Raw genomic sequence first — 15,845 nt, 5'->3', positions numbered from 1 at the left:
AGTGAGTGAGTGTCTGTGTATGTGTGTGTGTGTGTGTGTGTGTGTGTGTGTGTATTTTCTGTGCTGCAAAATTCTACCCAGAGAACCAAATACACTAACTTGATGTTGAAAAGTACTGTAAAGGAAAATGAAGATCATTCTTCAGGGTCAGGTGGATGTCAGTATTAAAAAACATTTTACCAAGTGTGAAAATCCTTGATGCATTCAGGTACTGGGAACTGTTCTGGGAGCTGTTCAAGGACCCTGAACATGAGACATCAGTAGAGTCTGATCTCAAGAGATCCATAGCAGAGTATGAGTTGATATGGCAACTAATGTGTTTAAGGCCAAGAGAGTAGTTTTTTCCTCTGCCACAAGCATGGCTCTAAGAAGCATAACACACAAGAACCAAAACCAAGTTCCCTCATCACAACCAAACATATATTTCATCCCCAGTCATTACAATGACAACTGAAGCAGCAATTACAGTGGCAGCAGTAGTAGAAAAAATAAAATAGAGGAAAGGAAAAGAAAGGAAAAGAAAAAAAAAACACTACTTCTGTTAATGAATGCTCTGTCTCTATTTCCTTTTTCATGAATGCATCTCCAATATTCCGTTATTGAGGTGAATCTTGCCTTTCAAAGCACCATATTCCTGGTAACTGCAATACATTATCTTCAGAAAGTCGTGAAAGAAAGTTTACTATTATTTTAGAAGTCAGTTCTTATTCATTTAAATTCTCTCAAGAATTGAGCATTTAGAATTTTATGTTTTATTCTCTCACCCTTCTCTAACCCTGGGTTTATCGTGAATTTTCCTGGATAAATGTTGATTCAGCTATTTCCACTCTTTAAACTAAAGTGCTTTAGTTACTGTTCCCAGTTTAACTAAATACAAGAAACAATACAAGAAAAATAATTTATTCTCGTCCCCTGGTTTCAAGATGAATAGTACTTTTAATTGTCAAACAGAATCTTTAAACTTTAATGAAGAATGGATTAGTGGTGAAAGGGGTACATTCAAACCTCTAGCACTCGTTCTATTCTAGGCTCTTTGCAAAACTTCTTAAAATCTATTAAGCAACTCTTTCTGATGCCCTGTGTTTTACGCCCTTTGCTTTAAGGTAAGAAGTATTTAAATTATTTCAAAGGAAAGACTTTCTTTCATGAACAATGATTATACTTCTTTGTGTTGGAGAATCAAAGACATTCATGCAATTGCTTCCTTTCAACTGAGATTATTTACAAGAAAATGAAATTGAGTTTTGATTCAGCAAGAGGTTATTGAAACTTCATTTTTCTAATTTTATCTTCTAGTTTTCTTAAACTACTTAAATATCTCAAGGTATACTTTAAATTTAACACTTTGGAAGTAAACAACAAGCAAACTAAGGGCTTCCAATGTATGAGATCTTAAGATACATATAAATCCATAAGTGAAAGATCTTAAACAATAACTATTAGTCAATTTGGTTATAGCTAATTATTTTTATTTTTTCTACAAAATTTTGATAGAATGTATTACAATGCTTTTGTATAATATAATTTGGCATTTGCTTAATAAAGGTGAGACAACATTTATGATAATAGTATTAAACTACCCAGAGATTATTTTTGTCAACTATGAATTATCTGATCTAATCAAGAAGATTTCTGCAAGTTATATCTTCATACTTAAATAATAGAACCAATTATCTCTGACATTTTATGCTTGTTGCTTTTCAGTCTTGATAAAATTCAAAGAAAACATTCAATAGCAAAAGACTCCTCATAGTACAGAATAAATTGCATGTATGATTTTCATGGAGACTTCATTCAAGAGAAAAGATAAATATATATGTATATTACTTACAACGCATGCAAAAACTACCAAATCTTTTTCTTTCTTCAATGTTCTCTATATATAAAAGTATGGAACTATTTTTTATCAAATATTCAATTCTAATTAATTATTACCTCAGGGTATATGTTGGCTTGGAAGCAGTGTGAAGAGATGATTTGAAAGCAGAATATTAAAATAGGATTTAAAAATAGGCAAAGATGTGAGTTCTGGCACAGGCTAGCATACATCTTTTTGTCTTTTCCATAAAGGAAATGACAATTTTGGCAGGGAGGTTGGGCCACACCCATTGATTCAGGGGTTGCTTCTGGCTATGCGCTCAGAAATGGCTCTAGGTCCGTCCTGGGTCAGCCACAAGCAAGGCAAATGCCCTACAGCTGTGCAACCGCTCTGAACCTGGAAATGGAAATTTCTAAGAATTTGAAAGAAACTTTACCAGGCTTGGATACTTCCAGGAGAACAGCATGGCTGGAACAAATACTATTAAGTAACCAGGTATGTGAGGTTAAAAGGTAGCAGGGTCTGTGGGGATCTTATGTTGACCTGGTACGGATTTTACTCTGAGCAAGATTGTGATAAAATATGAGTGTGCGTAAATGTATCTGCTTTCTGATATAATAAATGAACCCCAAATAAAAGAATAGTAATAATACGTCTGATACCTATTGTAGAAAAATATTATAGTCGTTTGGACTCAGATCATCAATTATGTGTTAAAATAGTGAAATTCAGAATATATTCTAAGTGTAGAAAAAATATGAAAATATCTGATATGTGTCATATGCTATGTTAAATAAAGAGATGTTTCAGATTAATTTTAACCTGCTCTTTGCAGACAGTTAAGTAGAGAAGGAAGAAATTCGGAAATGCGAGTCTACAGTAAAAATATATATATAAAATTTAAACATGAAAATAATCAGTATATTAATGATTCTAGGAAGAAATCTCCAAGCCAGCGAGTTAGGGTCACAAAGAACAGTACCTAATACTACTCTCTGGATCAGTCCACTTCATAAAATTTCACATCATGGGAAGATAGAACCAAAATCAACAGGGAAGAGGTTACGGACATAAGGAAATCTGTTGACCTGGAAGTAAAGAGGAATATATTTAAGAGAGGAAATGATTAGCTGTGTCAGTGCTGCTGCTGCATTGTGTACTAGAGATTGAAAAATGACCTTGGAATTAGAAGCTCATTAGAAATCTTGACGATAGAAGTAATAGTGAAGTTTGCTGATTAAATGCAATGCAACTGAAATATTAAAGAAAATGGAGATGGGATGATAGATAGCATAATATTTGGAATTGAGAAGTTTTATTTATTTTTAACAGTCTAAGTACTAAAACTAATACAGAGAAATGTCAGAATATTTGAAAATGCCAATGCATTCTGTAAATGGAGTTTTGGGGTTTAGATAAAGAAAGTGCAGGCTAGCTAAAATTATCAGAGAGAAAGTTCATATAAGACTCATATCCATGAAAGTAATTGAAATAGCAGATAGAAACATTATGTAAAATGCATAACATCATATGCTTAATATGTATATCCATGTTTATACTTACTCTGTATATATAACACAGAAAGGCAGAGCTAAAGTTACAAAAAGTTTATTTTGGATGAATTGAGGGCAGTAGAATGGAAAATGCCTTCAAGTGGTAAAGCAGTGAATCAAAATTGGATGAAAGATTCTAGGAAAACAACGTTTATCTGTTAAAATCGTGTTAATTTAAAGGGTTGTCTAAACCAAATATTTTTTCAGTTTAACAGAATAACACTAAATAACAAAAGTCAAGCCTATTAGCCACATCAATTATTAATGAATACCTTCAAGAACATTACTGTAGGAGGTTGTTATTAAAGTTTAGACTGGATAATTATACATCAAATATTTTGGGGGGATTAGGAATTAGAGTACTTCCAGAAGTACTCAGGAGTTACTCCTAGATCTGTGCTCAGCATCGTATGGGATCATATGGTGATCATATGAGATGAAAACAATAAAATGCAGGTCTTCTGTGTGAAAGGCAAGATCCTTAACCATTGTACTATTGTTCTGGCAAATTGAAGCTTCAAATCTTGAGGACACTGAAAACATTAGCTTTTATAAAACTTGCAGCTGAACTGAAAGTTTCTTTTAAAAATATACAGAAGTTAGAATTTTCCATTATTATCATACCATGCAAAAATGTTATTGCAAACGTTCTGTTTATTAGAATTTATTGGTGACTGAATACATCATATAAATAATATAAAGATTCCATAATTCAACATCAGTGCATCATACATTATATATTTTGTATTGTTTTGTGTTGTTTTGGGTTTGGTTTTTGGGTTATACTCTTCAACGCTCAGAGGTTATGCCTGGCTCTGCACTCAGAAATCACTCTTGGCAGGTGTGAAGGAGGATATGGAATACCAGAATTTGAATCACCTGGATTGGCTGCGTGCAAGACAATCTCCCAACTACTGTGATATCTTTCTGGCCCCTACATTATATCCATTATTAAAATCCAATTATTTCTTTCATTGATGACATTCATATTTTTGTAGATAATCAATTGTAATAAACAAGTGTAATTAAATATAATTTTATTTTATTGATGATTATGAATTCAAAACTGTTTTATGCTCATAATCTCTAGGAAATTATGTTATAAAAATAAAGAATTTTAAGCTTCCTTTCAAAAATATACCAACTTAAAGTACTTTAAGTCTTTAAAAATCATTTCTTTTTTCTTTCGTTGTTTTTGTTGTTTTGGGGGCTACATCCTTGCTGCACTAAAAGGTCTCTCCTGGCTCTTCGCTCTAAAGTCGTTCCTGGCAGGCTTGGGGAACAAAATGGGATGTCAGAGATGAAACTGGAGTTTGTGCCAGGTGGGCTCTGTACAAGGTAACCACCCTACCACTGTACTATCGGCGCCAGCTCCCTTTGAAAATCTTTCTAATAACCTAGAGTATCCCTTAATTATGGTGTATGTAATTATTTAGAAGGGTGGTAGTATAGAATTTAAGATTATTTCATTTCATACAACCCATCCAAATTCAATCCTAGCTACCTGAATCTCAGAGTGATCCCTTAGCACTGCCAGACATTGCCCAAAAAACAAAAGGAATTAAAGTTTTTTAAATATTTCATCCAAAATTATGAGTCATTAAATTTCTCCTTATTAAATAAATATTCTGAAATATTTTTCACCATACTTTATAAATAATAATTATTCTTGCTATTTTTTTCATCTAAGTCTGTTGAACATATGTAATTAGAATGATTGGTAAATTCAACTATTTTTAATGTGCAAATGCTCTTACTAGCATTCTTTTTATATGCAATGTTTATTTTACCAAGCTTCTAAAGCATATTTATAAAAATGTATAGTTATATTGTTTACTCATTAAGACTGCAAATCATTATTGTGACAGAATCTAATTCAAAATTACTCTGTTCCAAACCAATGTCAAATTCACAATTTCTATAATTAAGGTTTAAGAGTTTGCCACACCCTGTCTTGCTCAGGGCTGACTTCTATCTGTGACGTTCTTTGTTGTGTGTGGAGACACACATGTGATTCTGGGGATTGAACTAGGGTAATTGCCTTAATTAATTAATTAATTACCTTAATCCCTGCACAAACTTCCCAGATTTCATTTTTTTTTTGGTTTTTTTTTTTTTTTTTTTGGTTTTTGGGTCACACCCGGCAGCACTCAGGGGTTTACTCCTGGCTCTATGCTCAGAAATCACCCGTAACAGGGGATGCCGGGATTCAAACCACTGTCCTTCTGCACGCAAGGCAAATGCCTTAACTCCGTGCTATCTCTCCGCCCCCCTCTTTTTTTAGGAAAAAAATTTACTTTACTTTTTAATTCAAACAATGGGATTCATGGGTAACATTCTATCATACATATAACCCTAATTTTAAATTCTAAGACAATTACATTAGCACAAACTTTTGTGTAAATGTGTTCTTTCAATGAAAAATGTACTGCCACTTTTATTTTCTTGGAAAGCATGCTAATTTTTTCTAAAAGGAAAATCTACTGAGTGCTTATTTTTTAATAGCAAAGGAATTAAGGAGGTGAGCAGTTTAATTAAAGTTATCTATACTTCTATGTCACTTTGCAACATATTAAAATATATAACTAATTTCAGAATATTGTTCATATATTGCTTATTTGTAAGATAGTTTATACTCAATAGAGTGTACATATTATAGGCACCAATATTTCAAAATTGCTTTGGTTATAGGAATACTTTTGTAATCAAAGTTCAAATTTGGAAATCTTCCTTTAATTTGGTACCTTGCTTCCAAGGTCTATCTGAAATAAATATTTATATTATTCTAGTTAATCCAAAAATAGTGATTAGCTAAAAAAGATAATTTAGATTCTTACAACAGTAGAAATATTTTTATATTTTCAGAATGTCTTAATCTGGATATTAATTTCCATACAACAATTCATAGCATATGGGAAGTTTTGTATCTCTGGAATATGACTACTCTCAAGTTACTTCACTTGTAAGGATGAATTGATAAATAATGATAATTCTTAAGCTTTAGTTCTCAACTCATGACAATTTTACTCTTTAGCAACCACTCAGAAGCAAATAACAATAGCAATGACTGGACTCAATAAATTGTCAAAAATTAACTTTGTTGCTTATTTTTTAGCTACTTGGAGCTTGCTATATTTGCCTAAGTTAATTCATTGAGTAGTTATGTTTGTAATTAATCATATTTGGTAAAAATTGCCAAAGCTTCCAAAGAAGTAAACTTAGTCATTGTACACTATAACTTCCAAGATGAAGGAGTTGGTTTCCTTTCCAGTATACATACATATTAGACCTATTGCTGTAGAAAATAGCTTAAGTATTTTATATTTTATTTTATTTTATTTGGAAGTTTAATTGTAGAGGAATAAAGGGTTACAAGACAAACACCCTGCATGCTGTACTTGCTATCAATTCAAAATGAGTATTTTTAACTGAGCAATTCCATTAGTGGGTAATAAATTTATATCTAACTTAAAATTATGAAAAAAAGCTAAGGCATGCTTATTTTAGGGAAATAATAAAGCTATTTGAAACCAGGAATATGATACAGATTATTATTACAGAGAACAAACTAATTTGTGGCAAAAGAACTAACCACTGTAATTCTGGAAAGGAATTGGTAGTATCGTTAAAAGAAATTGTTCAACTGTTTCCTAGTTTGTCTATAATTGATTTATTTTTTCTGATTTTTTTATTGAATTTTGGGTCACACCTAGTAGTGCTCAGGGGTTACTCCTGGCTCTATGCTCAGTAATTGCTCCTGGCAGACTCAGAGGACCATATGGGATGCCGGGATTTGAACCACTGTCCTTCCGCATGCAAGGCAAACGCTCTACCTCCATGCTATCTCTCCAGCCCTCCTTCTGATTTTTATCTCTTCCTGATACATCAGAATAATTTTTATTTTTACCATTTTTCCTATAAAATACTTGTATTCTTAATAAACTTTATTTTAATTCTAGTTAAAAATACATTAACTTACTGGAAAACAATGATGTGTTTTACCTCTAATTGGTGCAGTAAACTTTGAATGAGGTTCATTGACCTTTGTATACACTAATATAGAACCTTGATCAAAGGAGATCAGCTATTTTCAGTTCCATGATACACTTTGTATTTATTGTATTTGGTTATTCATGATTTTTATTTAATACATCCTCTACTGGATGTGAATCAACATATGAAAATAACCATTTAAATTTAAATTTTCACTGCTACTTAACCATCATTACTGATATTTTTAGGTTCTGAGAAAATTCAGCCAAATCCACCTCCTTTGAGTCAGAATGTTATATGCCTATTAATTTGATGATCTGGAATAAACTGTGAACAGGCTCTGTGAATGGATTATGGGTGCCATTACATGTCTTGCTTCTTTTAAAAAAGATGTTTGATTCATAATTAAATTTTCAGAGCAAATAATTTTACTATTAATGTTATTCTTTAGTCAATGATTTAAACTTTGTGTGTATGTGAGAGAAGAGGGGAGAGAGAGAGAGAGAGAGAGAGAGAGAGAGAGAGAGAGAGAGAGAGAGAGAGAGAGAAGAGAGACTGCTTTAAACAACAACAAAAAAATCCAAGGTATCCTTATCCTTCCTTTCTAGAACAGCACTATTATCTAGGTGAGTGCAATACCTTAGTAATCCAAATGTCAAATAACATAAACAGAATTGCATGCATTTTTTGAATAAAAAATCCTATGTCATGTATGACTTTAGTAACTCCTTAAAAGAAAACTGTCGCTGAACTCACAACACTTTTGACAAAAAATTGTGTAGAGTTTTCACAACAAGCAATGTTCCAATTGCCTGAGTGACCTACAAGTTAATTCAGTGCTGACACTATCTGTATTTAGTGTGCATTCCACAAATTAAGAATGGAGTGTTCTCCATTTCAGATAGCAATTTTCAAGCAGTAGGTTCATAGGTTAATTACTTGTCTGTTCATTTTGAGTGTAAATCAGAAATTCATACACATGAGCTTTTCCAAACTGGTGAATGTGTTCTCAAATGGGAAGCTTCCTGGATATATTTTCTTTATTGTATCTGTGGAAATTGTATAACACAGATACAATTAAATCCTATGCCATTGTTGATAAACTAAATCCTCAAAGGTGGAGGTGTGGTTGAAAATTCCAATCTTCAAATTACAAAATTATATTCTCTGGCACCCTAAAACTTTCTGGGAGCTCACCAAGACTGATCAAATTAGCATACACTCCAAGTAATTGGCAAAGCATTGTTATGAACAATAAAGAAAAAGCCCCTCATTCAGACCTAGAAATTAGAAAGGATTTTAGGTGCTGTGACAGGAAGTAGAAACAAAAATGAAGTACAAAGTTCATTTTTTAAATTGTAATGTCACATTTCTATTATAAGAGTGTGTGTTGGCATACTGTAACTGGAATCTTTTTTCTGAGTATGCATGTCTTAATCCATTACATTCCTCAAAGAAGATGGTCTTTTTAGTGGGGCTATTTCAAGAAGAGTCTCTAAAAGGGATGTGAACTGTGGATAATTTATCTAGTAAAACAGAGAACATGCAATCATTAAATCATAAAGAAAAAGGAATGTCTTGCACTAAATCAGTTTTTAATTAATAAAAATAACTCCAAATAATATAAGTGAAAGCAATGTGCTTAAGCATAAATAAGACACAATTGCATAGAAATTCATCTAATACAATCACACTTTTATTTTATCTGAATTTATCATGTATGGATTTACTTTTTATCTGTATTATAAAGTTTTATGTGCCAGACGCACAATAAAGAATAATGATTTACTACTACACACTGATTGACCATCATAGCTAACATGGCATGATAGATTTATTTCCATTTTATTTACGAATTAAAATTGTAACCTCTCCATAAATTTTCCACCCTAGGAGAATACAATTTAAATATTTTCACAAATTATGCTAATTGCTTTAGAGACTGCTTCAGTTTAGACCAGTATGTACTGCAGATTATTCCTTGACTTTTCAATTCCCCTTGAAACTCAGAATCTTTTTATTCTTCTGCCATTGTCAGGTAGGTCTTAACTAAATATGCTCAACACATGTTTTCTGAATAATAAATCTGATCACATGCCTTGTACACACAAGAACCCCGAAGAAAGTTATTTGGTGGAAAATGCGCTAAATGAATTCAGGAACGTTAATATGAACGAGAGATGTGAACAAGGAATGAAATGAAAACTATGTTCTAAAGGCTTTTTTTAAGACTGACTAGGCTTTCCATTTGTATACTATATAAATTTTTACTAGAATGTTCAAAATTAAACCACATTAAAGTAATCAAAGCACTTTTAGAAATGACTCCATAATAATGATTGGGACTTGAAGATACAGCTGGTTTTGGTTAAGCACTGGCTCTTGAAATTTATTTGAAGTAAAATGAAAAGTAAGAAAAAAAGTCCATTTTAATTGTCCATATTTTAGGGAATTGATATAGAATGTGATCATGTGAGAAATGTAGCTAACAAAGAAATTGCTGCAGTTTCAAAATTTAGTTTCTTTTTGAAAGACCTGACAATTGACAAAGGAGTTTATCTCGGGGACACATTGCTAGATTTTGCTCTCCACTTGCCAGAAAAAGTCTCCTTCATTTTTCTCCTAACTGCGCAGGCAACCAAATTTTATTACATCTATATAGATAAATATATTCTCTCTAACATACACATCAACACTAACTTTAATTTCATTTTTTATTGAGATGCCTTTGTTTGCCATGTTAAAGTCTTTATATGACTTTGTATGAGGCATGCATACATTTAACCTACCAAGAATGATTGGCTTTTGAACCTAGATCATAAGGCAGACTCTTCCTCAGAATAAAGTTCCTGTAAATTGTTCTAAGATGAAGATGTTAGCAAGTTTTAATGAATTGATCATGTAAGGAATGAGCAATTCCAGCTTAATTTAAAAGTTAAATGAACATCAAATTAATTTATCCATTATAAATATGCCATGTTTTAGAAATATTTCAAAATAGCAAGAACTTAATGTAATTACATATGGGATGGTGGTGACTATTAATATTAAAATCTAGTGTTGGTACTCGGGAAGATTCTCTCTTCCCTTCTTAGCTGAACACACAGACAAAGTGACATCAGAGAGACCAGAAGGAAGAAGAGTCTAACTGAGTTGCATATCTTTGAAGAATTTACATGCTGGGAGCTGGAGCAGTTTTACAGTTTTCATTACACTTAGCGCACCCACACTTCCATTCCCAGCACCACATATGGCCTTCTTGTCCAGTCAGGACTTTATTACTCAGCACAGAACCAGGATTAAAACTTGAGCACAGTAAGGTGCATCCCAGACAACAATCTAACAGTAATAAAATAAAATAAATAAAAATTGATATGACTAAGTTCAGTGTGAATAATACAACCTGAGGGTTTATATCCAGTTAACAAAAGGCGATAGAAACGTTGGAATGTAAAGAGAGTAAGAGCATTCACATCATGATGAATGGGTGACTTCATATGGCCAAACCTTATTTTTATCTAGATGTTCTGCCGTAGCATGTGTTTCTCTGATAAAGTGTTTATTTCTAAAAATGTTCCCCTTTTATGGGTATGCATACTTTAAGGTTATGGTACCAGTTTCTGATAATACCCCGAGAGATCTCAATTTATCTGAGTCTTACATATGAATATGGCAAATAGAAGAAAAACATTCATTCTCTTGACCTTTTGGAAAATTGCTTATTTGGATATTTTGAAGGATTGATACTAATGCTAAAACTTGCAAATTAAAATTTGTGTGTATTTTTAGATTCTTGTGGGCATGAAGTATTAAAAAACACAACATATCAGATTTTCCTGTTCCTTCTTTTAGAACAGACTGCAAAAATATCTGTAATTGCTCAGAACTCTTTTGTTCTGTTTTCTAGCATTTGTATTGCCACAATATCTATTATTAATCCTCATTTTTCATCCCTTTCTGCATTACTTTTTTTCCGAAGCTCAAATTACCTATTAGAAATTACTGTCAGATTCATTCTGAATTCTTTTATGAGTGACCCACTGTATACCTAATTTCTGATGGGAAGGAATTTGTTCTTTATTTCCTCTTGCTCATTTTCTATTTGATCACTGTCCAGTAATTTACTCCCTTATCCCATTAACTGATACATATGTGGTTCTTTCTTCACTTATGAACTTTCACCCTATAGTTATGACAAGTTTTTCATCGAGAAAGGTCAACATTATAGTCTAGCCAGTTAAATATGCTGATTGAAATGCTAAACACTAATTTTTGTACTTTTTTTTTTCACTTTGGTAGTGAGACTTCATTTCAGTAAGAAAACTTACTGAAAACAGTCAGGATTTTTCTTTTTAAAATTTTTTTTAATTTCCACATGTTCTTCATCTAGACCTAACATATGTATAATAATAAGCTTTATACACTGTTTTGTTTTGTTTTTTTGGGGGTCACACCCGGCAGCGCTCAGGTGTTACTACTGGCTCTATGCTCAGAATTCGCTCCTGGCAGGCTCAGGGAACCATATAGGAAACCGGGATTAGAACAACCAATCTTCTGCATGAAAGGCAAACTCCTTACCTTCATGCTATCTCTCCTGCCCCAGCTTTATACACTTTTGTTATTTATTTCCTTTTATATTTTTTGCTATTTGGGTCATATCTTGTGATGCTTAGGACTTACTTCTGCAACTGGAGGGGTTTTGGAATTATATGGGTCCAGGGGTTGAACTTCAGTTGATTATATTTAAGGCAAAGGTTCTACAAATTGTACTATCAATTCAGACTTCAATTTTTTTATTTTAATTTTTATTTATTTTGGGGGGAGCTACACCCGGTGATGCTCAGGAATTACTCCTGTCTATGAGCTCAGAATTGGACCTGGCTTGTGGGACCATATGGGATGCCAGAGGATAGAACCACTATCTGTCCTGGGTCAGCCGCATGCAAGGCAAATGTCCTACCACTGCGCCATCACTCTTGCCCCAAAAGTTAATTTTTAATATAGAAATCTGAAGTCAAATTAAAAAAATAACTTTTGGTTGGAGTGATAAGTGGTAAGGCGTTTGCCTTTGTAAATAGCCGACCCTAGTCGGACCTGGGTTTTCTCTCCAGTAACCCATTTTGTCCCCTGAGCCTGCCACAGCATTTTCTGGAGCAGCGCCAGAAGTAACTCCTGAGCACTGCTGTTTGTTGCCCAAAACCAAAAACCAAAACCAAAAAAAAAAAAAAATTTAATATTTTCTCATGTTACTGAAGTATGTCAAAGTATGAAAATCTTTATATTTATTTCATTCTGCACAATTGTTGTTTAAACAGGGATCAAATTTTTTAATATGTAAGTTCATTGTAGAATATTTGCTTAAAACTTGAATATGTGTATTCCTTTATTTCTACTTTTCTTTAAAAATCATGTGTAACAATTTTTTAAATTCATGTGCAAACACATTTTCCATTTAGAAATATATTTTGGAAGGTGTACTCCCAATTGGTGCTCAAAGGCTTTAATGATACTTTGTCAAATATGCTTTGGATTAAATTATAGGTCGAGAGAGTGTGGTGAACATCTATCTATCTATCTATCTATCTATCTATCTATCTATCTATCTATCTATCTATCTATCTATCTATCTATCATCTATCTATCATCATCATCTATCTATCTATCATCTATCTATCTATCTTTCTATCTATCTATCATCGATTTATCTATCTATCATATGTAATATGTAATATACATATGTGTTTATATAAAGAAATGTATTTTGTGAAGTCTTAAATAAAAATCTTTAATATCAAAATGGAACTAAAAGCAAATTTTTTATCGTTTTGATTTTTAACCATTTTATTTTTCTCATATCACTTTTTACTGAAGTATAATACTTTTCTTTCTTTTTTCTTTTTTTTTTTTTTTTTGGTTTTTGGGTCACACCCGGCAGTACTTAGGGTTTACTCCTGGCTCTATGTTCAGAAACCACTCCTGGCAGTCTCTGGGGACCATATGGGATGCCGGGATTTGAACCACCGTCCTTCTGCATGCAAGGCAAACGCCTCACCTCCATGATATCTCTCCAGCCCAATATAATACTTTTCAATAGTACTATGTTAGTATTTATACTTGCAGTGCTGCGTTATGATGCACACATAAAGAACATTTTTTTCTTCCCTCTTTTAAAGATGCTGTGTGGTTTGTCTTTGAAGTCACTGATTTTATTTTTATATTTTCTATTTTAATGCTAAGACTTGCTATTACAGTTTTTAAAGCTACTCCAATTCTATTTAACTGAATTATCAAATTTTTCATCGTTTGTCCTTATTTATTTATAGATTTTTCTTCCAGTGTTATTATTTTTTATATAGTCTGTGAGTATCAAGGGGACTGTTGCTCTGAAGATTTGCTTAGGCAGCATCAAAAGCTGTGATGTACTTGAGTACTTACCTGGGCTTCTGTCCCCATCTGTTAAAAAATGTTATATAGCTTCATTTATTCATTATTCCTTGTGCTTGCAAATATTGAAGGCAGAGCTCTGAGTTTCTGATGGTCTAGCAGTGATCCATTTTTGCTAGTTACTGTATTAACTTAGTGCTTATCATTTTATAGATATCTGGAAGTCATTTATTCCTGCAATAGCCAGGATTTGGCCTTAGGGCAGTTTCTAATAGGAACAGAAAGTCAAGAGGAACTTCCAGCTTTAAGGAAGTTGAACGTAGAGAAACATAGTATGAGGCCAAATGGACATTCTTTGCTGGCAAGAGGTAATTCCTGACTTTAAGCTATCAGAAGAAAGTGCCAAGGCAGTAGGCTAGAGCTACAGGTAGGTAGAGAGGAGCAAATGAATCTGCAAAAATAAAGGCTGTTATTAGTGCAGTTTCAAGAAGGGCACATCAGAGACCAAGGATAGCGATCTCTCCTGTGGCTGGGTTTGTGGAAGTGAATGAAAATGGGGTATGCTTTACTTATTTTTAAAGAGTAAATTATAACATCATGAGAATATTCACTACTGTAGTGATATTTAAAATTTTATTTAAATAAAATGTATTTGACTGATATATAGTTTTACAAAGGATAATTTACATTCATTTTATGAACTATTATTAACATTCTATGAATTATATCAACTTCATATGAGTTCTAGAAATATTATGTCAACTAAAAATATATTAATTTCATTATAAATTGAAGAGTGGTTTAGTTGGTTCTTTTAGTACTTACAAAACATGGCTCCAGAAATCAATTCCATCTGTGAAGATTTATTTCTCTATCAATATGTTTATATTTTATGATTTTTATACATAAAACTAATCATGTAAAAGTATATTTAAATATTCGTATCATCTCCCTTATTTATTGTCTCCATGTACGTATTCATGTGTTTGTATGTAGTTATAATGACTGATTTACACATATGCCTATTCAATGGAAGAATCACATTTTCCAATAAAAGAACCTGCTATCCTTTTATCTCTGATTCAAAGCTGGAAGTGGACCCTAGATAAAACACTCCATCTCATTGCTTATTTTATATTTTTTTATCAGATATTTAGGGGGATTGTTTTAAATGATTCTTCAGTTCTGATATTGCCTAGTTTTTCCTTTTATTTTCACATCTCCTTTAACTGCTGAGAATAGATAACCAGCACTTTTATGTCTTAACTTTGACATAAAATGAATATTTCAAGAAAGTAATTTGGTTTGTAATTAGCTAAGATTGTTATTTTTTTGTCTAATAAAGGAAAGGCCAGAGAGTATTTGTCTCTTTGATAAACATCAAATGCTTCTTACATAATGGCATTTTGAAGGGCTGAAGTGTAAGTGAATCAAAGGTAGGTTTTGTACTACTTAAAACTCACATGGGTTTGCATACTGAAAAAAATAAATGCATCGGTGTGCTGTTCATGAGGCATTTAAAAAAATATAACATGACATTCGTCAAATATCAAGTGAATTATTGAGTCTTTAAGGGTCTGTTTGTATATACAATTTTTCATTTACTTGTAAATATAACAAAGTTATAAATTAGAGCCTATGAGCAGTATTAAAAATTCCCTTTGTGGCATATTTGATCCTTCAAAGTAGTCCTTATGGGAAAATTGAAATTCACTCAAATCAGGTTGTCATTGTACAGAACAGTTCAAGAATTTCTGTTTAGAATCATTTACAATGTTTTGAATATTCTTGGTGACAGCAATACTTTGTTATAGAAAATGAATTCCATCCCTAAAGGTTACTTCAAATGCAATGTGAATTGGTGTGAAATTTGGCATCAGGCCTGTCTGCTAAGTCCTCACTAAAAAATTTATTCCTGGAAGCAACAGAATCAAAAGTACCTCATCAAAAAGCATTTTCACTTATATTATGGTCACTTGGCATGGATTTCAAAAGCCATGCTTGTTAAGTCCCTATTTAACATATTGGCAAAAATATTAAATGTAGTGTTATGTGTTAATTCTGAAATGGGGATATAGTAAAATGTGAGAGATCTT

This window comes from Suncus etruscus, chromosome 3 (assembly GCF_024139225.1).
Source record: "Suncus etruscus isolate mSunEtr1 chromosome 3, mSunEtr1.pri.cur, whole genome shotgun sequence".
In the NCBI taxonomy this organism is placed as follows: Eukaryota; Metazoa; Chordata; class Mammalia; order Eulipotyphla; family Soricidae; genus Suncus; species Suncus etruscus.
Note: the sequence above shows the minus strand (reverse complement) of the source record.